Source organism: Gracilinanus agilis, chromosome 6 (genome assembly GCF_016433145.1).
Source record: "Gracilinanus agilis isolate LMUSP501 chromosome 6, AgileGrace, whole genome shotgun sequence".
Classification (NCBI taxonomy): domain Eukaryota; kingdom Metazoa; phylum Chordata; class Mammalia; order Didelphimorphia; family Didelphidae; genus Gracilinanus; species Gracilinanus agilis.
Genome location: NC_058135.1, coordinates 255,651,737 through 255,676,139, shown reverse-complemented (window position 1 = coordinate 255,676,139; position 24,403 = coordinate 255,651,737).

Sequence of the window (24,403 nt, the reverse complement as noted above, 5' to 3'; positions counted from 1 at the left end):
TACACATTTATTAATGATAGAGCTAAGTCTTGAAACTAGGTCTTTTGAGTACAAACTCACTCCCCTAAGTCATCATTCACAGAAAAAAATGAGCACTTTGGCCAGGTCTGTAATACCCATGGTTTCATCTCACCAACATGTACCTGCCTTTCTGGGGGATCTGTAGATCTCTAAAAAGTCATAATACCTGAATTCTAAGCTAGCTTTAAAGTGGTCCCAATTCTCAGTTGTGAAGTATCATGCCATGGGTGGTTCTGAAAACATTCTCCCACAGGTCAGCATCAGATTCAGTTTTGGTCTTTGGAAAATGGCACCAGGACTCACCCAACTGGAACCCATGGCTTCCATCATGAGTTCTCTTCTCTGCAAAGGCTAAGGAAGGATTCCGGAGCTGTGGACTCTGTGACATGATCTCTTCCAATCGTGCAGAAGGTTAGATGAGCATCTGTCTCCATTCTGCTGAAAACCCTCGAGTCTGATAGGAGCTGAACATATGCTGCCTGGCAGGTGAGCCTACATTTGATCTACATAGCACTTTCCTCTATTGCATCTGCTCCTGGCAAACATTTCCTGGAGTAAGATGACCTTAGCAGGCAAGGCAGTTTGAATTGCCAGCCTGAGAAATGCAGAAGCCAAGAAATGGTTTACCTTTTTTTTTCCTCTTAAGTAACTGTTAAGCAAATGCCCCCTTGCTGACAGCCAGGGAGCTGTCCTTTCCTAGGCAAGTGTCTACATAGCTAAGGAAGATATCTCCATGCCAGGAATCAGTCATGAACTTAATCCAGCACATCTTAGCCTGTGACAGCTCTTTACCTTTAAGAAGCAGAAGGAGGTGTGGTTTGTATCTGCTGACAGTCCACCATAAAAGGACACCAGGCTGGAATATGTGCTGAGTGCTGCAAACTGGCATTTGGTGGCTACCTCTGCTGTGGGCTTGGTTTGACCTGATCTCTAACTCATTCCCACATTTCATTTTCATCTTAACTTTGATTTGTCTAACTGTAAATAAATATTCAACTCATCCTGAACTCTATTTCCTTTCTTTACTGGTGCAGTGAATTCCTCTCTTTGGCACTCTAGTTTGACCCTCAGCCTTGTATTCCAATAATCGTTTTGCTATCTCTAGTCCCCATTTCCATACCCATCTGATTCCCCAATGTGCAACACACAACTCTTGGATTGCCATTGGCTTGGAGGTTAACCCTTTTCTAGTTGATATTGGCCAATTGAAGGTAACATTTGGGGATGACTGCCAATGCTATATATGTAGGGGCTACATAGTGCTATGCTTGTCTTTAGGTTATTCAAACAGAAGAATTTATGATAGCATTTCTTACATCCCTGCCTCAGCCCCCATGTCTTTCTTTGAATTCCCAGTGGGTAGAACAGTGTCTGGTACATAGTAGGCATTTAATAAATGTTTAATAAATGACTAACACTTTGTCACTGAACTACCCAGTTGAACCAGCCAGATTCTTCAGGGGCAGAATTCCTTGGAGACATCAAGTTCTACACAGTCTTTCTTACTCTGAAAGATTCTTCATGTTTTTGTGTCCTGAACCCCTTTGTCACTATGGTGAAGCCTATGGACCCCTTCTTAGAATGTTATCTAATGCATAAAATAAAATACATAAAATTACAAGGGAAACCAATTGTATTCAAAAAATACTTACCTTTATCCCATACAAGTTTTCAGATTTCCTTAAATCTGCCAGTTTATGTACCTCGGGATAAGAACTCCAGTTCTGCATTCACTTTCTACATCAATATTCTGGACTAATTCCTCAGCAATCCTTAGAAAGGGGTCAATCAGAATCACCAGCACCAGAAATCCCTAGTGTTGGCTAAGATGACATCTGCCTTACTATCTCTATGTGGATACTGGGGGTCATTTGTAGTATGTTGTTTTTTGTCCTTCATTTTCAAAGAAGACCAATGATATCACAGGGTGATGTGAGGTCTTGACTTGTTCACAAATTGGATTTCAGTGAGGCAGAGTTGCACAGTCATCAGCCTTTCTCTCCCAGCGTCACTGAAATCCAGTGTCAAGACAAAAAGTCAGGATAATCAGTGATGGCCCAGGATGCAGTGGATAGCCTTGGCGTCTTTAATACCTGACCAAGCTATAGGATCTCCACACTACCTGCTTCCATTACCTTTGCGACTGTTGGATAAATCATTTCCATCTGCCCATGCCATTAGGGAAGTCTTTACATGCTTGGAGTAGACACACCCCTTATTCACAGTGACCCACATGCTTGTGACCATCAGCCAGCCCCTAGTTTAACCCATCCACAGAGATGATTTATCCAGATATAGCCATGAACATGCTATAGTACCTTTTTGCAAGCCACAAATAAGAGTTGATGGACATCAAAGATGGATGAGTAGCACTAAAAATGTGCAATGGCCAGAGATGCTAGCCCTTCACTTTGGGGGCTATTCAAATAGAAAATGTGATGAGAGTGTTCCTTATCTCAGTGCCACAGCCCTCCATCACCTAGAGTTCCGAGAGATGGATAAAATCGTAATACTTGCTCATTAAAGTAACGTTGCAAGCCAAAAGAAGGTGTAGCACATGAAAATTCTTCCTCTCATTTGTCTAAAATTTTGATTCATATCATTTTGAAATCGAAGGGTTTCATCAGAAGCACATAATGGACCATGATACTTTTCTCTTTCCCCCATTACAATGAATAGTTTGCTTTTTTAGCACTTCTGGAAAATCTCTGGGACTTTATCAGTTCCATTTATTTTCTTTTTCTCTTCTTTCTATTGTCCTGAAGGACAGCAGTGCAGTGGATAGAGTTCTGGACCTCAAGTCAGGAAGATTCTCCTTCCTGAGAATCTGGACACAGATATTTGCTAGCTGTGTAACCCTGGACAAATCATTTAACCTTATTTGCCTCAGTTTCCTCATCTATAGAGATGGAGAAGGAAATGACAAATATTCCAGGATCTTTGCTAAGAAAACCCCAAATAGGTACAAGAAGAGTCTTTCATGACTGAAATGACAGAATAAAAACTGAACTAGTTTCCTGACATGCTTACTTTCTCCTCTTCTTCATGGCCCTGAGACAGCCAGCAGTGCAAGAGAAGGCAGTAGTACCCCACCCCCGGAGAGGGAAGGACACTGGTGCTAATTGACAGAAGGAGGCTAAGGAAGATTCATAGCCCTAAAGGAAAAAGAGTCAAATTTGACTTTGGACAGTGTTAACTCTGCTTTTCCTGAATTTTAGCTTCCTAATTTTTAGCTTATTCCTTTAGCTTTGAATTCTGACTAGCAAACTAACTCATCTCTGGTCTCTAAGTTATGTCTGCTCTTTTCCTTGCTCACCCCTTGTCTCCCACTGCCTCCTAAAGAGTGCTATCATGGTACCACAGAAAGAACACTGATGCTAAAAGGAGTCAGAGTGCTCATGTTCAAATTCTGTCCAAATTTGAGCTTACTTGCCTGTGTCATCTTCAGTCTTTATTTCTTTTTTTTGAACCCTTACCTGTCTTAGAATCAATACTGTACATTGGTTCCAAGGCAGAAGAGAGGTAAGGGCTAGGCAACGGGGGTCAAGTGACTTGCCCAGGGTCACACAGCTAGGAAGTATCTGAGGTCAGATTTGAACCCAGGACCTCCCATCTCTAGGTCTGGCTCTCAATCCACTGAGCCACCCAGCTGCCCACTTTGGTCTTTCACTTAACCTTTTTGGGCCTCGGTTTTCTTAGCTGTAAGAATGAGGTAATTGGAATAGATGGCCTGGGTACTTTTCTATCATCTAATCCAGTGGTTCCCAAACTCTTTTGGCCTACCGCCCCCTTTTCAGAAAAAAATATTATTTAGCCCCCCGGGAATTATTATTTTTTTAATTTTAATAGCAATTAATAGGAAAGATAAATGCACCTGTGGCCATCACCGCCTCCCTGGATCACTGCAGCACCCACCAGGGGGCGGTGGCGCCCACTTTGGGAATCACTGATCTAATTCTTCTCTCTGTTCAAGGATACCTCTCATTCCTGGTGCATACACTGGACAATACTGCCTTGGATGGAAGAACCTATCATCCTTTCTTTCCCCCTGACTTGCTAAACAATTTACTTTCCTTCATTGAACATCATGGAGTCATTCCATTATGGACCCATTGATGTCACTCCTTAAACTCTAGATTGGCTTCTTTATACTCCTAAACCCACCCTGGCCTTCTCTTTTCCCCTACCGAGGTTCCTGGAAGTTTAGAACTTTACAGTTCAATTTAGTATTTTTTAAGACTTTATGCCTGTTGAAACTCAAATATTGATGTTGCTTTATGGGTGAGAGCTTTAGATCGCAGGGTTGTATTGGACCAGTCAGGTTTTACCCACCAGTGGAGTATAGCACCTCCATCCAACCCATCCAACCCATCCAACCCCAAGACTCATTCTCTTTACATTAGGATTCTGGTAATCAGAGTCACTATTAGGGATCTTTACCAAACATTCCTTCACTCATTCACCGACTCAGAATATGTCCTCTTGAGCTCTGAAATACCTTTAGTCTCTGAATCATTTCTGTCACTCCAACCACAATACTAGTCCTCCATCTCCTTCCTACGAAAGGTTCACATGATATTCCACTTCCACTATGAACCCCTCAGGGTCAGATCTACCACCACATCCTATATTATCTGCCCCACTCCATCACCAGCATCAAGAGAATACCTTGACACTCTTTCACAGTCCAGGATACAATGAATAATTCGAATCATTATATCCTGTTGAATAGCTGAAAAATCATGTTTTCCTTTCCTACACAGTAGTCTGCCTACCCAACTGGCCATGCCCTTAGTCTAACCCATTTTATATTCTCTTCAATGATATGATATTACTAACAGCCGTTTATATCGCATTTAAAGGTTCTCAAAATACTTTATGAGAGATTGGGTTTAAAATGCCTTTAATACTAATTAAAGACCTGGAATGAGTGATGGAGACTTGAACCTGGGATTTCACTGGTGATAAGGAACTCCCATGTGAGGAAATTCTTTCTACCAACACATTCCCTGCAACTCATAGTCTTAATTTTCTAGATGTTTCCCGGGGGCCCATAGTAGTTGTCAGAGGTTGGATCTGAACCCAGATCTACCTGGCTTCAAGGCTAGTTCTCCATTTACTTTGCTATAAACCTGAAACCACTATAAAAATGTCAACTGTCATTATTCTAGTTGAGGTGGGCTTGAGAAAGGGTTCATAGAGGATGAGATTACTTCTAGCTAAAAGTATCAGGGAAGGATTGATGTAGGAATCAGAATGAACAAAAAAAAAAAGAAAAATTAAAAAAAAGAAGTAAAAAAGAAAAAATAAAATGGCATCATTGACACACATCACTAGCATTCGTCTGTACCTGACCCTAGAATGGGTTTTTTTTTCAGAATGGCTGAATGATACCCTGATGTTGAATGCTAGCAATGTGTGTCAATGATGCCATTTTATTTTTTTTTCACTTCTTATTTATTTTTATTTTTTTAAGATTTAAATATTTTATTTTATAATTTTTTTTAGAAATTTGATGCCATTTTATTTATGACATCGTGAGCTGTAAAAATGTGATGATTCACCAATGTAAAATTAATCCAAGCTGACCAAAGGAATTGAGCCCCCAACAAATTGAGTGATGGGGAATGTTCATAAAGAAGAAAGCTATTGAGAAATTTACTGTTCCCAGACACATGACTGGCTTCATATTTTCCAGATGCCTTTCAAAAATGAAAAGGAAATTACTTTGGTGAGTAAATAAGCCAAACAGTCTGAAGTACATGGCATGTTCTAGAAGCCACTTCAGACAAGCCTCTCAATGTAAGCCTTTCTGTACATGTTGCCTTCTACCATTCAATGGAATCTTCAAGGCAGGAAGTATTTCATTTTTATCTTCGTATATCCAATGATTAGAGCAGTGCCTGGCACATAGGAAGCACTTAATCAATGTTAGTTGGTGGTTCATTGATTAATTGAATGGCCACGTTCAAGGACACAAAGTAGCTTTTTGACCCCGAGGAATCCTGTCTTTGTTTCTTCACATGTAAAATGAGGACAATAATAATTGTATCTCTCTCCCTGGATTGTTGTGGCAATCAAATGGGACAGTGTTTGTAAATCCAGATAGCCAGTCTTAGTTTCCTGATCTATAAGACGGTGATTATAATAATCGCACCCATTTCTCAGAGGTTTTATGATTAACTGAGATAATATTTGTTGGGTGCTTTGTACGCCTATAGATACTATAGAAATGTGAGCTATTAATGTATTACTATCTGTCCCAACTCTAATTGCCATAGTATATGTATTATCCAGATATTAAGTTCTGTAGCACTTCCCCCTCAGAGAAGACTAATACCTCTGGTGTGAGGGCTTGCTCAGTCCTTTTCAAGGATTGCTTTCAGCCACTCAACTCCCGCTTGCACGTCCAGCAGCCAAATCCTGGTAAACCATCTCTGCAGGCAAGCTAAATCAGGTTGAGCATAACCGAGAGACCTTTAACACATCAGTGAATTAGGAGTGGGTCTACCCTAGACATGCAAAGACTTCCCCCAGTGGAAGGAATGGCTGAGACCAATATGTGCCAATGTCCATGAAGGCAGCTAAAGCAGGTGCTCTGGAGAGTCTAGGTTCAGTGAGACATTAAAGATCCCGACTTTTGGTTTGCCATTGGACTTCAATCACCCTGAAAGAGAGAGTGGAAATGGCAACTCTGTGCCAACCTGCCTCACTTAAATGTCACTTATGCTCGAGTCAAAAGACATCACCAGTGATGTCATTTTGGTCATCTTCGAGTATGAAGGATAATAACCAACCAACCAACTAACTGTAGCACTAGGGGACAATAGATACCACTAAGTAATCGTACTGCACCTGCTCAGATGAAAAACTGGAAGCAAATTAAGCTTCTTCATTGGAGACTAGCCGAAGAAAATGTTGCCTACGAATAAAATATAATACTATTATAGCTCCATAAGAAATAACAAATATGATGAATTCAGAGAAACGTGAGAAGACATATAAACTGATGCAAGATAAAGAGAGCAGAACCACATGTGAAAAAATACAAAATGACTACAATAATATAGATTAAAAACTACTCTGATAGACAAGTGAATTCTGATTAATTGCGATGGGTATTTGCAATGTTGGTCATAGGAAGGAGTTGAATGAAACCCATTTCTTTCCACAGTGGTTCCCAAACTTTTTTGGCCTACTGCCCCTTTCCAGAAAAAATATTACTTAGACCCCTAGAAATTAATTTTTAAAAATTTTAATAGCAATTAATAGGAAAATAAATGCACCTGTGGCCATCACCACCTCCCCTGGATCACTGCAGCACCCACCAGGGGGCAGTAGCGCCCACTTTGGGAATCACTGCTCTAGAGACTTGCAGATTTATAGAATTAGAATTGCCTATGTTGCCAAATACAATCAATGTGCTTAATTGTTGTTCTTTGTTAAATAAGAGTTTAATTAATGGGGGTGGGGTTGCATATCAGGAAATGGTCATGATGTACAAAATTAAAGGTATCAGCAAAATATTTTTGAAAAAATTGTCAGCTCAACCGTGACATCTACTTAAACCCATGTTCTTCATTTGACCAAAGGACTGAGTGACAATATTCCCTCTGAAATAGACAAAATTCCTAACTTGACCTTTTCCATAACTCCCCACCAAGACATGAAATTAAGAAATTGCTTGTCTTGCCTTGGAAAGGAGAAAAAATCCCAGTGTCTGGGGATCATGAAACCCAAAGCACCCAACTTATTTCCCCAACCACTCCTCCCTCCTTGGTCATGATCAAAGAGAAGAGATTCATTTTCCTTTTGGAGTGTCCATTACAAGCGGCCAGCTAAGGCCAGCGCTGGTCATTCCATGACCATCCTCACTTCACAGACTGTATTGTGGTCTATGCCAATGCTTCCCGCTAATAAAATTAATTTGCCTTGTGTCAGCTCAATTGCTGAGCTGATCATGTCTTCATGATGAGTGTTTCTTGCTGTTTGCTCCCTGGCCCAGTAAGCTACATCATTTTGTACCATCAGCAATTACAAGGAATGTACAGTTGTTCTTTCTTCCTGGGTCATTCATTAAAAGATAGAAATAGAGTCTAAAAAATTTACCCCAAGGAAGTTTTACTGAACATGGAGCCCTAAAGAGATGTGGGAAATAAATATAATTAAATATTTGCAGGACCCATAAATGTTTAATTTGGGACTGTTGGAGCAATTGTAGCAGGGAGTGGAAGGTCTATCTGATGGAGCTCCAATGGAGAATTAGACAACTCAGAACAAACACAGATATGTCATGTACACCATAATTATCTACACTCATTATGGTATGGCAGAAAGAGCACTAGACTCAGATTCAGGGCAACTGGATTTGAATCACAGTTCTTGCAAGTTGTGTGTCCTTAAACAAATCACTTAACCACTCTGACCCTCAGCATATCTTGCCTAAACTTTGTATCTTCCCATAATGAGCAATGTTTTGTGCCCTATGGGCATTTAATAATGAATGAAATAACTTGGATGGTAGCCCCTTCTTTTAATTGAAGAGGAAACTGAGGCACAGCCAGGAAGTAACTTGTCCAGCATCACACAGAAGATCAGTGGCTCTCTTGACTCCCAATCCTGAACCCTCCATCATGCTGCCTCACAAGTGTTCATATTTTAGCCCAAATTAGGCACAAATAAAAGAGATGATTCCATGAAAGTATTTTTTCTAAATGCAAGCCTGGAAAAACAAAGAAAATAATTCATAAATTCCTTCTCATAGAGGCAGGCAGTATGGTATAGTAGAAAGAGGGAAGCATATGGAGTCAAGACCTAGACTCAAAACCCACCTCTGATCCTGACTAGCTTTTGTAACACTAGGCAAGTCAATCAACCACTTCTAAGAATCTCAGTTTTTTCATCTGCAAAAGGGGGCGATAAAAGCATTTGCCTCACAGAGCTATATGAGAATCAGATTAGATAATCCTTTACAAACCTCGAGGTGTTACCTAAATGTTCCTTATTGTTGTTATTGCTATTTCTGTTCCCTTCATTGGACTCCCCCGGAATGAACCTAATGATTTGACATTTTTCCTAACACTCCTTTAGACCCTAAGCTAGTGACTTCTGTAGGTGGAAGCTACCAGTTTTTCTCTATCTGCCCTTTAAAATGAATGAAGGTTTATATGGTCCTGACCCAAGACATATACCCCATTAATATTCAAAATCTCATGGGAGGCATTGTGATCTCAAGGAAAAAAACATTGGATCTGGAGTCGAAAGACCTGGGTTCAAATTTTTCCTCATATTTGTTACTTGTGTAAGACAAAGATTAGTTAACCTTTCTAATTCTCATTTGCCTCATCCATAAAAGGGGGGAACTGGACCAGATGACCTTCCAGGTCCTTTCTAATGATCCTCCAGTTCAACAATCCTCAAGTTAGTGAATCATTCCTTTGGGTTAAGACTTGCCCTCTCCCTGTGACCTTTCTTAGAAATGCAAATTATTCTAGGAGAGTTGAAGTCATAAGTCCCAAACACTTTAGTGTCAATGATTTAACAAAATCTCTTTCTTGCCTTTACTGTAAGAAATCCCAGGGTAGTATAGGGTTCTGAGAAACCTGGGAAAGGGGGAAGGAAGAAAGGGAGCAAAGAGAAGGACAGGGCTCCAAAGAGATGGCTGGGAGCCCAAAAGCCAACACTACCCACTTCACAACCTCTTGACTGACCCAGAGAGTGGAATGGTGGAAGGGACTCCAGAATCCCTGGGAAGATGGAGTGCACACCTTGTCCTGCCCATCTCCCCACCCAGCAGTGTTCTCATCTGCGTACTACTCTGATGAATTCTGTTGATCCAGCTGGAAACACGGCTTGGCCCACCGCCCATGTAAAACCTGGCTTCCCTGCTTACTCGGGAGCTTTTTACTGGTTGGCTAATTGAGGGCTTCTTTCAATTGCAGACTTTACAAATGTTTTTCCAGGGGAAAAAGAAGGAGCTGGATGCCCATGCCAGCTAAGGGAGAATTTCCTTAACTCTTTCCCTTGAAGTCCTAGAATTTGAGAATTAGGAGGGGAACTAATAGCTTTCATTGAAATTGTGTTTTACATCCTTAATGCCAATTATGCTTGACAGCAGCCCTGGGAGATAGGAGGTGGATGTATTATTTTCCCCACTTTACAGATGAGTAAATTCTACTCCAGTGTGGAACATGGAGGTCACAATGGATTCTTGAAAGTGATCTCCTTGGGAGCAGAGACTAATATCTCCTTTTTTGTCTTTGTATCCAAAGGCTTAGCAGAGTACCTGGCACATAGCATGAATCAACAATAAGCACTTATTTAATGGTTGTTGTTGTTCTTCAGTCATTTTTCAGTCATGTCTAACTCCGTGTGACCCCATTTGGGATTTTCTTGGCAAAGATACTTAAGTGGTTTGCCATTTTTTTTTTATCCAGTAGTGATTACTATGCGCCTAACACTGCTGAGTAAAGCAAAGACATTCTCTTCTCTAAAAGAATTTATTTTGTAATAGAAGAAGACACATATGGGGGAGTGGTGGCCAGGGAGATTCACTTTTGTTGGGAAATTTACTAAGATGATGAGCAGTGCCAAATAAGAATAGGTTGACATGTCCCTTCCAGGAACAATGGCCAAATAGATTTAATCGTATTCTTGAACTGCAAAGTGGTAGTGGGCTGGAGACAGTGCAACATGGGGAGATGTCTGGGGAGTTGATAATGAAGTGAAGTGTGTTAGAGACTTGCTTAAAATAGACCAGGTGAGCCGATTCATCAACAGGGACAATAAGCCCCGAGACGCCACTTAGAGCTGTGTCATCTTAGATCAATTACATAGCCTTCTTCATGTTTCCCTTCATGAGAGTCGGTGGTCCCACTAGCAAAGTCTTCTCTATGCTGTAGAAGAGGAGTGTCAAATTTGAGGTTTCTGGACCTCAAGCACCTACAAAACTCTAAGTGGCAGAGCCTGAACTCAACTGGAAGGGATCATAAAGATCACTTAGTCCAACCCTCTCATTTTACCAATCAAGAAACTGAGGCTCACTGGGGTGAAATGACTATAGGAAGGAGACAATATCACACAGGTAGCAAGTGGCAGAGACAGGATTTGGTTCCATATCCAGCATTCTTCCATAGAAGCAATGACAAATATGAAGATGGGAATGATAATCTCTACTAACCCAGCCCTCCAACATTTGAAAAATGTTTCTCTTGTTGCAGCATCCCCAAGTAGTAGTTAGTACAATTATATTAAGGATGAGGAAACTGAGAGGCTCAGAGACATCAAGACCCTCACCAAAAGTTGTGAAATTAGTAGATGGCTGAGCTAATACTCCTTCCCAGGCCTTCTGGCTCTGATCCACAAATCCCAATTTCCTAGTATTGTTTACTTCTTATTCTGGATTTCCCAGATTTCTCTTGGCATACTGGCAATTCATTAACATGAGGAACAGCCCTTCTAGAATACAGCTGAGGGTTCATACATTTCACATAACATTGTACAATCCCCATCTTTTACCCATCATTTAATAAAAAAAAATCCTTTAAAAATGATTGCCAGGCTCCTTTTCTTCCCTTTTCTGCCTTTAAAAGTAAACTCATCTGAAACCACAAATGGCTGTCCTGGCACTTATTAGTTTGGATTTATTAGTTTTGATCTCTGGGTTAATTTCACATGTAATCATATTATAGTTAGTCACACCTAGTGGCTCTATTAATTTAGATATATTTGTACTTCCTTACCTATTAATTACAGCCACATCTGAAGATTGATTGGGACTATGATCCCAAAGGAAAGCAACCCATGTATATGATGGAATACATCATGGCGTTATCCACTTGGGATACTTAGTTTGCTCATGGAACTTCCAGTGCATTATGACTGTTTCCCTTCCTTACGTGTTATTGCATTGCCTACTACTTCTTGTCCCAGGGTTCTGGGAACACCTGATTGGATTCCCAAAGGGCCAGGCATGCTTCTTGGAGACCCAGAAGAATAGATATCTAGCCCAGTTGAATAAAAAAAAACTTTGCAAAAACTGAGTTTTACTGAGTAGTGGGATGGGATGTTGGACTCAAGGAGTCAGAAGACCTGAGTTCATATCTTGCCTTAGATACTTTACTTACCTCCATTTCTCCTTCTGAACTTGGGATAAAACCTACCTTGGAAAAGCAAGGTAGCTTAGGGGATAGAGAGTCAGACCTGGAGAGAGGAGGTCCTGGGTTCAAATGTGGCCTCACATTCTTCCTAGCTGTATGAACCTGGGCAAGTTACTTAACCCAAATTACCTAGCCCTTACTGCTCTTTTGACTTGGTACCAAGACGTAGTATCGATGCTAAGACAAAAGGTAAAGTCTTAAAAAAAAGAACCCTATCTCCTCCTAGGGTTGTTGTGAGGTGAAAATGAGAATTGTCAAGCAAGGTGCAAGCCTAAAAGTATTGTATCGTGACTATTCAGTTGTTTCAATTGTATCTAATGCTTTGTAACTGTGTAGTTGGAGCTTTGTACCCCAGGACTATGTTCCCCAGAATTCTTTTAGTATTTCCCAGAATTCCTTTCCTCTCTCTCGCCCCCCCCCATTACCTCCTCATGTTTTGTTTATAAGTTGGCTGTAACCTCACCTTTTCTCTCTTCTCCTGTGCTCACAGCTAGGAAAGCTGGCTTTACACAGGCTTTTACTTTTGTCTTTTTATTCCTTTTACTTCAAGTGATTATTAATAAATCATACAAAATACAAAACTTGGAGTTATTATATATTAATTTTAATCTGTATTAATAATACAATATTAACTAATATTGTATATTAATTTTTAAGCTTACCTAACCCCATTTGGGGTTTTCCTGGCAAATATAAATGTTTTATCATTTCCTTCTTCAGCTCATTTTATAGATGGGGAAACTGAGGAAACAGCTTATTTGAGGAAGCTGAGGAAACAAGTCATTTGACTTGCCCAGGATCGCACAGCTAGTAAGTGTCTGAGATCAGATTTGAACTCAGGAAGATGAGTCTTCCTGACTCTAGGACCAGTATTCAATCTACTGTGTCATGTAGCTGCCCTCGAGGTACTACATATATGCTAGCTATTTATCTGGGTCATGACCATGTGGAATTATTTTCTTATTTCATCTCTGATTCCAAGAAGTCCCCTATCGATGGTGGGCTGGACTTGGGAATCAGGAAAACTTGGATTAAAATCCTGTGTGAGCTGTTTGACTTTGACCAAGTCACTTCATCTCTCTTGGCTTCCTTTTCTTCTCCTCTAAGATGCAGATAACAATATATTACTGATCGAATGGGATTGTGGTGAAGATCCAGTTTGTTGTTGTTTAGTTGATCAACTCTTCTTTAGCCCACTGGGGGTTTTCTTGGCAAAGATAACAAAGTGGTTTGCCATTTCCTTCTCCAGCTTATTTGACAGATGAGGATACCGAGGTAGAAGGAGCTAAGTGATTTGCCCAGGGCCACACAGCTAGTTAGTGTCTGGGACCAGATTTGAACTCAAGAAAATGAGTCCTTCTGACTCCAGTCTAGAGCTCCATCCAATGGGTGACCTCACTGCCCTCAAGATCCAATGTTAATCAAAGTGCTTTGCAAGCTGGAAAAGTATTGAATGAATGAAAAATCTTTTTCATCCCAATAAGATTTCAGGGGGTCCTTTACCAATAATGACTGGTACTCAGTGAGTGACCCTGAAAGCTAAAGACAGAGTGGAAGCTGGGCTAGAGTCACTCCCGCAGGAGGGTCAAAAAGTTTGGGGGCCAGAAGTCAAGACTGACCACTTCAGTGATAGCAGGAAATGGGAGTACCCTAAGAGGGCAAGCTGTATTCTGCTATCTCTGTGGTCAAGATGGGCATATTCATGATGGTGCACTGAAGAAAAGAATCCAGCAATGGGTTAGCAGAAGCTACAGTCAGTCCCCTTGACGGGTGTCTGATGGAAGCCCCTTGCTTCATGAGCAGAAAACACCTGCAAGATCATAGATTTGGAGGTGGAAGAGACATTAGAAGTCATTGGGTCTGACCTCACCATTTTTGCAGATGAGATACCTGAATCACAGAGAGGTTAAAGGACTTGCCCAGAGTCACAAAACAAGTAAGTCCTGAAGCAGGATTTGAACACATGACTCCTTGATTCCAAGTCTAGTGTTTAACCCTCTATTCAGACCTGAACAGATCTGCAGAGGAAGTAACAAAAGGAAGGAGATGGGTAGAAAACAATCATTTATTAAGCACCTACTACATAGCAGGTTCTGTGCTAAGTGCTTTACAAATATTATCCCTTTTGGTCCTCACAATCCTTGAAGTTATACCCATTTTATAGTTGAAGAAACTCAGGGGTAGATGTTGAGGGAGGACTAGCTGCTCCAGTGGGAGGGTCAGTGGTCTGTGCATTATGGTGCTACCTAGATGCCCAGAAAGAACTAGTGTCTCTGGGAGGAGAGTCAATGGTCTATGCACTATGACGCTACCTATTTGCCCAGAGAGGACTAACGCCTCTAGTGGGAGGACCAGTGTTTGGTGTATTATGGCACCACCTCGATGCCCAGAGAGGACCTCTGATGGGAGGACCAATGCTCTATGCACTCTGGCATCACCTACTTCCCTTGGAACCTCAGGTGGGAGGGCCAGTGTTCTGTCCACTATGGCACCATCTACCTACCCAGAGAGGACTAGCACCTCTGGTGGGAGGGCTTGCTAAGCGCATTCAGAGATGCTCATTCACCTTTGGTGTACATCTCTCCCAACTCTTACCTGTAACTGTAGCTACAACCTGGTAAAACTATCTCAACAGAGGAGCTAAACCAGGTTGAGGGTGACTGATGAGCTTCGGGTCTGTCGATGAGTTAGGGAGATGTCTACCCCAAGCATATGAAGACTTCCCCAAGTTGAATGGGCAAATGAGAATAATTTGGTCAGACGCTGAAGAAGCCAAGGTCATCCACTGCATCATCCTGGGCCAGTCACCAGTCATCCTGACTTTTTGTCTTGCCACTGCAATTCAGTGATTCTGGAGGGCAGAGGGAGGCTGATGACTTTGTGCAAGTCTGCCTCACTTAAATCCAACTTACGTGCAAGTGATATAACATATAAGTCATATAAGTCTTTTTGAAAATGGACAATCACAACAACGAAGAAATCCAGGCAGACGGAGGTTAAGTCACCCAGCTACTAAATGTCTGAAATTGGATTTGAACTTGTAATCAAGTCTTCTTGACTCTAGACGCACAGCTCTATCCACTGTACCACCCAGCTACTAAATAAAGATCTTATTATACCAATCTGCCCTCCTTTACCTCTTTGGCCAGACCTACTCCAGGACTGTTCCTTTCTAGCAGAGATAATTAATGCCTTTAACTTGATTCACTTTCTAACAGAGGAAATCTTCAGCAACAATTAACACAGAGGGCACAATCCCTTGGACATGCTTTCTGTTCATATTTCAGGGGAGTGACAAGCGGACCTAGCCCTTCTGTGGTGCCCAGGGTGAGCTTGGCAGTTCTGGCACTGGCAATGGGCAGCACGGAGAACTGACTTCCTAATGTCGGGCTGGACTTGGCAGAGGTTGCTCCGACCTAAGCTATTAGTAGGTCCGGGGAGAGCTTGCTGGTATTTAGACCACATGCCTGATGATTCTGGAAAGATGACCAGGCTTAGCAGAAAGATGAAAACAGGGAGATGGCTTCGGAGCTAAGGGCAGACACTGATCAGCTGGAAGGGCTGCCTGGTGAGTGAATCGTCACATTTCTATAGTTCAATATGGCATGAATAGAAAGACATACCCTGCTGCTGCTAAGGAAATAATAATTCAAAGGTGTAGTGGAAAGAGAAGACTGACTTTGGAGTCAGAGAGACTGGATAGGATCCTGGAATTGGTATTTATTACCTAGGTGACCTTAGGCAAGTCACTTTATCTTATGAGCCCTCAATTTCCTCATCTGTAAAATAATGGAGCTTGATTAAAGACCTCTAAGAACTCTTCTAATTACTAATCAACCTCTAGTTCCTCTGGACTAATTAATTTTAAAGACTTTTCCATCTTTAAGACTGATCTTATCCAGTGAATTCAACCTTTTGTGTATTCAGACTATGCTGAGTTTCAGGATTAAGGGCAATGGAAGGGAATAAGCATTTATAGAGTACCTACTATATACCAGGCACTATGCTAAGAGCTTTATAAAGGATAATAGAAGGAAATCAAATAGAAATATAGGAAAGAGAAGTCTCATTATTTACTCTCATAGATTTCTGGACTTGGAGGTCACTTTGGAGATTATGTTCACATTCTTATCCCAAAGTGATGCGATGCTATCAGAGTAGCTAGGTTGCACAGTGGTTAGAGCACCATGCCTGGAGTCAGGAAGACTTGGGTTCAAATATAGCCTCAGATACTTCCTATTTATGTGACCCTGGGCAAGTCACTTAACCCCTACTTGCCTAGACCTTGCTGCTGTCCTGTCAAGGAAAGAAAGAAAGAAAGAAAGAAAGAAAGAAAGAAAGAAAGAAAGAGACAAAGAAAGAAAGAAAGAAAAAGAAGAAGAGGAATATTGGGAAAATCTGGAAAGACTTATATGAACTAATGCAGAGGAATCAAGATAATGTCACAACATCAACATTGTAAAAATAAACAATTTTTAAAGCTTTCAGAACTCTAATCCATCATGATTCCAGGGGACAGATGATGAAGAGTGTTTGCTAACCCCCTCCTGACAAAGGGGATTTAACTAATATGTAACATGTTACATAATTTTGGACCTAGCCAATATGGGGATTTGTTTTGTTTGACTATGCTTATCTTTTACAAAGGTTTTGTTTATCTTTTTTTTCTTTTGAGGAGGAGGTAGTAGCAGGGTGGCTGTAGTAGTAACTAGGTGGTGCAGTGGCTAGAGCACTGGGCCTGGCATCAGGAAGATGTGAGTTCAAATCTTCCCTCAGACATAGTAGTTGTGTGACCCTGGGAAAGTCACTCAACCCTGTTGGCCTTAGTTTCCTCATCTGTAAAATGAGCTGGAGAAATATATAACAAAACCCTTTAGTAACTGCCAAGAAAACCCTAAATGGGGTCATGAAAAGTCAGAACAACTGACTCTACTGAACAACAATAAAATTGGGGACAGGGTAGATTGTGGGAAAGAGGTGAGAAGCCTGACTAGCAAAAAAAAAAGTAAAAAAAAAGTCAAATTATACGTATTTGAAAGAGTTGATAATGCAGAATAAACCCTTCCTTCCTTTTTTACCAGGGATTGTTGTGATGGTTAGATCCTTTATCTTTATCAAGCCCATTTTAAAGAGAAAGAAACCAGGCTCAGAAAAGTTAAGGGAGTTGCCTTATTGTCACACAGTCTACTTTTAATGTAAAGGAGGACTGAAACTCTGAATTCTTTGACCAGTACTCACTAATTACATCATATTGGTTTAATCACACACTTGGTAGCTTTTTTAGTTAATTCTTTCATGTGTAAAGTGGCCTGGGAATGTGAGGAATTAAAGTGACTATATTCCAAGCACTAAGTGCTAGAAGGATAAAGCATGGAAGTGATTGGACCAAGAATTATTTTTTTTTAACAGCATTGAGAGAAGACCAAAGACCACGTTGTTTCCTTGAATTCTAAACAAGGAATATTGAGAAACAGCACGCTGTTATGAAAAGCTTGTTGGCTTTGAATAGAAAATTCTTAACTCTGAGACCCAATTCAAGTCATTTACTACTTTGAGCAACATTGACTGATCTTGAGCAAGTCACCTGAAATCTTAACACCTTGGTGAATACCTCTGAAAGTGCAAGATTTGATGGATGCTTGGAGCAGCTATGTGGCACAATGGATAGAATACTGGGCCTGGAGTCAGTAAAACCCAAGCTCAAATCCTTCTTGAGACACATACTAGCTGTGTGACCCTAGGCAAGTCATTTCACCCCATTTGCCTCAGTTTTCCAATCCATAAAATAAGCTGTAAAATAAGCAACACAATGACCAACCAACCATGATTCCCAAAGACCAATGCATTTTATCAACATCCTGATAGAGAAATTATAGACTCAAAAGTGCAGAATCAGACATATTTTTGAAAAATTTTTTGACCAGACTTATTCATTCAAAGGTTTTTGCTTTTGTTTTTGTTCTTTTTTTTAGCCCCCTCCAGGTAAAAAGGGAAAAAATTTTAATTGAAAAAAATAAAATTTAAAAAATAAATAAATTTTATTTTTTTCCATTTGCAGCATAGAGCCTGGGCTCAAAAGAGAGAAAAAAAAACAGGACTGAAATATGGAAGAAGTAGAGAGAAGGAGAAATCTTTGAGTAAGAATGTATGGATGAAGAGCTCTGGAAGAGATGCCCCTTCCCTACTTCTGGAGCGGATCATCTGGCATTCCAAACTGGACCCAGGAGCAAGTAAAGATGGGTATAGTCATGAGCAAGCCAACCTTGGACACTGGGTAGAGAAGAGTCGGGAGAAAAAGACAGTGGCTACTTACAGCCCATGTGTCAGTCTCTGCCAAAATATACTACTAGATTATTATAATAAACCTTTCTCTGTGTGTAAGGAGAATCAATTAGGACTCTAGAAAAGGAACATTCTTCAGACAGAAGTCCAAACCCTGTGACTCTCCACAGTCAATCATCTTGGAGGTAGCCCTAGTCCCTTGGAATCAGTCTCAGACAGGAGTTCCCCGTGTCCTCTCAGCAAGGCTTTAGAATACTTGATTATCTCCATGGAAGTTGCCATCTAGACAGAGGTCCATGGTGCACAATTTGATTAAGATGCTCTAGAGCAGTGGTTCCCAAACTTTTTTGGCCTATTGCCCCCTTTCCAGAAAAAATATTACTTAGCTCCCCTGGAAATTAATTTTTTAAATTTTAATAGCAATTAATAGGAAAGATAAATGCACCTGTGGCCATCACTGTCCCCCTGGATCACTACAGCACCCACCAGGGGGCGGTGGCGCCCACTTTGGGAATCACTGCTCTAGAGTATTGATCAAGGGTTCCCCTGATGGATTCCATTTCCACATATATAGCAAATTATAATTTACAAAATAATTTCCCATCGTTATCTTATTGGAGTCTCAAATTACACCTACTAGATATGAAGACATCCCCATTTTACAGATGAAGAAATGGGGCTCACAGTGACTTTGCCTGTGGTTCATATGGCTAGTAGGTGGCAGAGAGAAAGTAGGAGTGAACTTGGATCAAAGCAGAAACTCTGGCCTTGGTACTGCCCTCCATCCTCTGAAGGAGAAAGTGGGGGAAGTGAATCATTGCTCAGAGGGATAGGAAGGTGCTTGTTAAGATTTCCAGAAGCCAGAAATAGCTTGCAAGGAAAATAGCACGGACACAAAAAGGCTAAAATATCTGGGGCAGACTTGGGGGTTTTACCCAGGGAATTTCAGTACTAACCTAGAGAAAATTCTAGCTCTCCAAAACTGAAGAATATGCTCTTTTTTCCATTCGAAAATATCCTGAAATCAAATAAACTGCATTTATTAAGCACCTGCTGTGTGCCAGGCACTGTGCTAACTTCTAGGGATGCAAAGACAAACAAAACAGTCTTTATCCTCAAGCAGCTTACATTCTTCTGGAGGAGACAGTGTTTACCCATAGAATTATCTCCAAGATAAATGTGAGATAATGTCAGGGGGAAGCATGGATTCATAGAGAAGGACATTGGATCATAATGTCAAACTAAAGTTTGAATCCTACCTCTGATACATTCTAGCTTGAGCAAGTGACCTTGGTGTAGTATTTGCCCATGTGGGGTCCTTGGTTTCCCTGTCTATAAAATAAGGGCATTTAGAGTAGATGGATGATCACTAAGGTCTTCTGCATCTATAAATCCAATAATCTTACACTGTAAATAATGGAACATAGAATTCCTTTGTCTCAGGAGAGACTGTAGGGAACCATAGTGAGAAAGAGGCCAGAGCAGGGGTGATGGACCGGCAGGGAGGGCGTAAAATGAGGGAGCAGAGGTTCTAGTAAGAACAAAAATTAGATTTCAGAGGATTGAGGCAGAGGAAAAGATGAAAGGACAAGAGATTGTGACCAGAGAAGGATGTGGTAACATTATAGACTTCTGAAGTTTACAGTCCAGGCAACGAGATGGTGAACAGTGAGGTGTCAGAGTGGATTGACCATTGAATTTAGAGAATGGAGAACATGAACCTGTCCCAGCTTGCTAGGTGATTCTGAGCAAGTTCACTTCTCTCTGTCTCAATTTCTTAATCTTTAAAATGGGAAGAATAATAAGACATACTTGCAGTTTAACTCCAGGCAAATCACTTAACCCTATTTGCCTCTGTTTCCTCATCTGTAAAATGGATTTTACCCAGGGAATTTCAGTACTAACCTAGAGATAATTCTAGCTCTCCAAAACTGAAGGATATGCTCTTTTTTCCATTTGAAAATATCCTGAAATAACAAGACCTACTTGCTGGGTGACCCTGGGCAAGTCACTTAATCCTACTGCCCTCCGTTTCTTTATCTGTAAAATGAGCTGGAGAAGGAAATGGCAAACTACTCCAGGATCTTTTCCAAAACCCCAAATGGGGCTGTGAAGAGTTAGACCCAACCAAAAATGGGTAGCACAGTGGATAGTGTTGGGCTCAGAATCAGAAAACCTTATCTTTCTGAATTCAAAGCTGGCCTCAGATACTTACTAGTTAGGAGATCCTGGGTGTCTCCTTAACACCCTAAGGAATTATTTAACCCAGTTTGTATAAAGTTTTCTCATATGTAAAATGAGCTGGAGAAGGAAACGACCACCACCCCATATCTTTGCCAAGAAAACTCCAAATGAGTCACAAAGAGTTGAACACGAACGAAAAGTCTGAAAAACAAGATAGAAAGAGTAGACCTTGGGAAACAGGAAACCTGGACTGTAGAACCACCTATATTACACACTGGCTGTACGATTCTGGGAAAGTCAACCTCTCAATCTCTCATTACTGGAGGAAGATCTCTAAGAACCTGAGTTATAGAGAAGATAGTTATCTTCATTGATAGTTTTCCCAGGGGAGAGTTTCCTGTGATGACAAAATCAGAAGTCTTGACCCTGTTCCTTCAGGAGATAGTAAGGAGCTACTGAAGATTCCTTAAGGTAAAGGAGAGGCAGGAGCATGATGCAAGAAGGGGAGAGACAAAATCAGTGTTCTCCTCTGAAAGTAAGTCTCATTGTAAGTAGCTTTTGGTTTTCCTCTCCTTTTGTCTCATAATCAAAAGAGGTCAAAATTAGTTTTCCAGGTTGCTGTGGAATAATTTTTCCATTGTTTGCTGGATTCATCCCAGGGAACTTATCCCACTGATGCTTACCTCTGAGCAAGGATGCTCAGCCCCCCTCCTCCTCCCCTCAGAGAGGCCAGAAACAAACAAGGAATCCACCTGGGGGTTGAGGACCCCCTGTGTTTAGGACTAATCCTTCCTTTGGAAAAAAAATCTCGTTATTGGCCACAGAACATGCCAGTACATGTGTGGTTTCCCTCTGATGAATGTGGCTCTGCTCCTGAAGGCACTTGGTAAAGCAGTCCCTCCCTCCCCAGAGCCATAGGCATTCCTAGAGCTCATTAAGAGCTCCTCAGAGACCCCTTAGCCTGAACAGAACATAATGGATTGACAGAGCCGCTGCCCCTTAGCAGTCAGCCATTTCCACGGCTGTTTCCATTCTGATTCATGTACTTCCATAGGAGCCCAGGGACCAACTTCCCTTGTTCCCCATTCACCTTGTAAGACTTAGCTTTAAATCCCTCTAAACTCATAAATTTGCCAGAGGTTTAAATAACGTCTTAACTAGACAGCTCTCAGGCCCATCTGGAGACTGGAAACTCTATAGAGGCTGTTGGGAGCAGATGAGGGTTTGGGGAGGAATGGCAGAATCTCAAAGTTGGGATGGATTTTCCAAGCCTCTCTAGCCTGACCCTTGACTGTATGCTCCACAATAGGCTCTACAAGTGGCTTTGCAAAGGACAAAAGAAAAGGCGACAGCATGGCTCCCACTCTGCGGTCCTTCAAAGATGCGACACCTGAGCTTAGCTTTCCCCACCTTGTCTAAGTTGTCGCCTGGAGTCCTGCTCATTCCCCTCATACACAGTCCTGCTCTTCAGTTCTTTTACTCCAGGTTGAACATTCCCAGTTGCTTCCACCCAACCGTAGCATGAGATCAAGGAAGATAAAACCAAGAAAGAGGAAGAAGAGGAGGGAGAAAATGAAGCACAAAAGAAGGAGCAGGAGAAATTCAATCAATGCACTGAACATGTTTAAAGCATTTAATATGAGCAGGGATTGGCTGGCACAAATGGCCAGGAAGCAACTATGGCTCTCAAAGGGCTCCCACTCTTCACTATGTGGTCAAAACAGTGGCACGGACTGTTTGATAAGACTCTTCCATGCAACAGTGAAAATGTTTTCAAATTAAGCCTTGAGTGTGTTGAACAAGACAATAATGTGAAGGCATTGTCACTGAGGGAAAAGACCAGAAGGAAGACACATAGCCAAGGAACTGGGAAAGAAGAGAGGAGGAGATAAAGACTTGAAGGAAGACACATAGCCAAGGAACTGGGAAAGAAGAGAGGAGGAGATAAAGACTTGAAGGAAGACACATAGCCAAGGAACTGGGAAAGAAGAGAGGAGGAGATAAAGACTCAAGAGAGATGGAGCCCAAATACGATGCAAACTTTCCTGCTGAGAACTTTGACAAACCTGAACAGGGACGGATCACTTTCTCTTGGAGATGAGGGTAGACGGAATCGAATATTAGAATGGAATAGATGGAATAAAAAACTTCAGAGAGGAGGTAGAAATGAAGATGGGCCTTGAAAGTGGAGGGACCTGTGAGAAGGATGAAAGAGTCCATTCCAGGCATGGCAACTGGCATGGGGAAGAAGAGGAAATAGAGAGCAGCCACTTTGGCTAAAGCAGAAAATACACGTCATATATGCATATATATGTAGGATTATGTTTTCACATATGCATACATGCATATTCTAAATACTATACATATTCATCACATATATACTATATAATACAATATAGCATAACATAGGATACAGTTCTATTTGACCAGACTTATGATTTTATTAATGTAGAGACCTTCGGGGAAGAATTTCCTCTACCAATAAAGACTCATCCCTTCTCTGCAGATCAGTCTTTACCACTGCAAGCATTGAGAGGCTAAGTGATTTTCCCAGTCACCATGCTCAGGGGCAGACTTGACCCCTGGTCTCCCCAATGCCAAGGCCAGTTGTCTAACCATTCTACCATATTGCCATAATATGAATATTTATTTCTATTCTTCAGAAAAGACTAATGGATCAAGCAAGGTAGAACAATGGGTGATCAAGAGTGGCCTGAGATAAGGCTAAGTACAAAGGTTAGCCAAATAATAAAGGATCCTGAATGCCAAGAGGTCTGGGTTCTGGACCTGAGACAGGTCCCTACCCCAATCTGGGTCTCAGTTCTTTCATCTTTAAAATGGAGGGGCAATAGGACCATTGGTCTACTGGGTCTGTATCCCAAAGAGATCAGAGATAGGGAAAAAGGGACCCACTTGTGCAAAAATATTTTTAGCAGCTCTTTTTGTAATGGCAAAGAATTAGAAACTGAGAGGATATCCATCCGTTGGGGAGTGGTCTGTATAAGCTGTATAAGCTGTGGTATATGATCATGTAATGGAATACTATTATTTTGTGGAATTTTATTACACATTCCACAAATATTCCACAATATCATGTTGTGGAATACCATGAGAAATAAATAACAGGATGAGTTCAGAAAAACCTGGAAAGATTTATATGAACCAATATAAAGTGAAGTGAGCAGAACCAGGAGGATATTGTGAACAGTAACAAAAACATTGTACAATAATCAAATGTGAAGGACTAAACTATTATCAGCAAAGCAAGGTTCCAAGATAACCCAAGGGACTCATGATAAAAAATGTTCTCCATGACCAAGAATGGAACTGCTGGAATCTGATTGTAGATCCACATAGGCCATTTTTCACTTTATTTCCTTCATGAGTTTTTTTCTTGCCTGTGTGATATGTTTCTTCCTTCGTGGCATGAGGAATATGGAAATAGGTATTTGGTGAGAGCACTGGTATAACCTATATGACTACTTACTGCCTTAGGGATGGGGAGAGGGAGGGAGAACATCTGACTTGGAAAATGTCAGAAAACAGTTGTCAAAAAATATTTCTACATGTAATTGAAAAATAAATTTTAAGTTAAAACGGTGGAGCGGATTAAGTGATCTAAGTTCCCTTATGTTCTCTGAGTTTGTGATTCTAAGTAGCTGATTCTGAAGTAGTTCTACATATTTGACCTGATCAGTGATGGGTGGGTTTCCCAATGTTTCCCTGGACCTCTTTCTATTCCAGGCCCAGTGTTTACT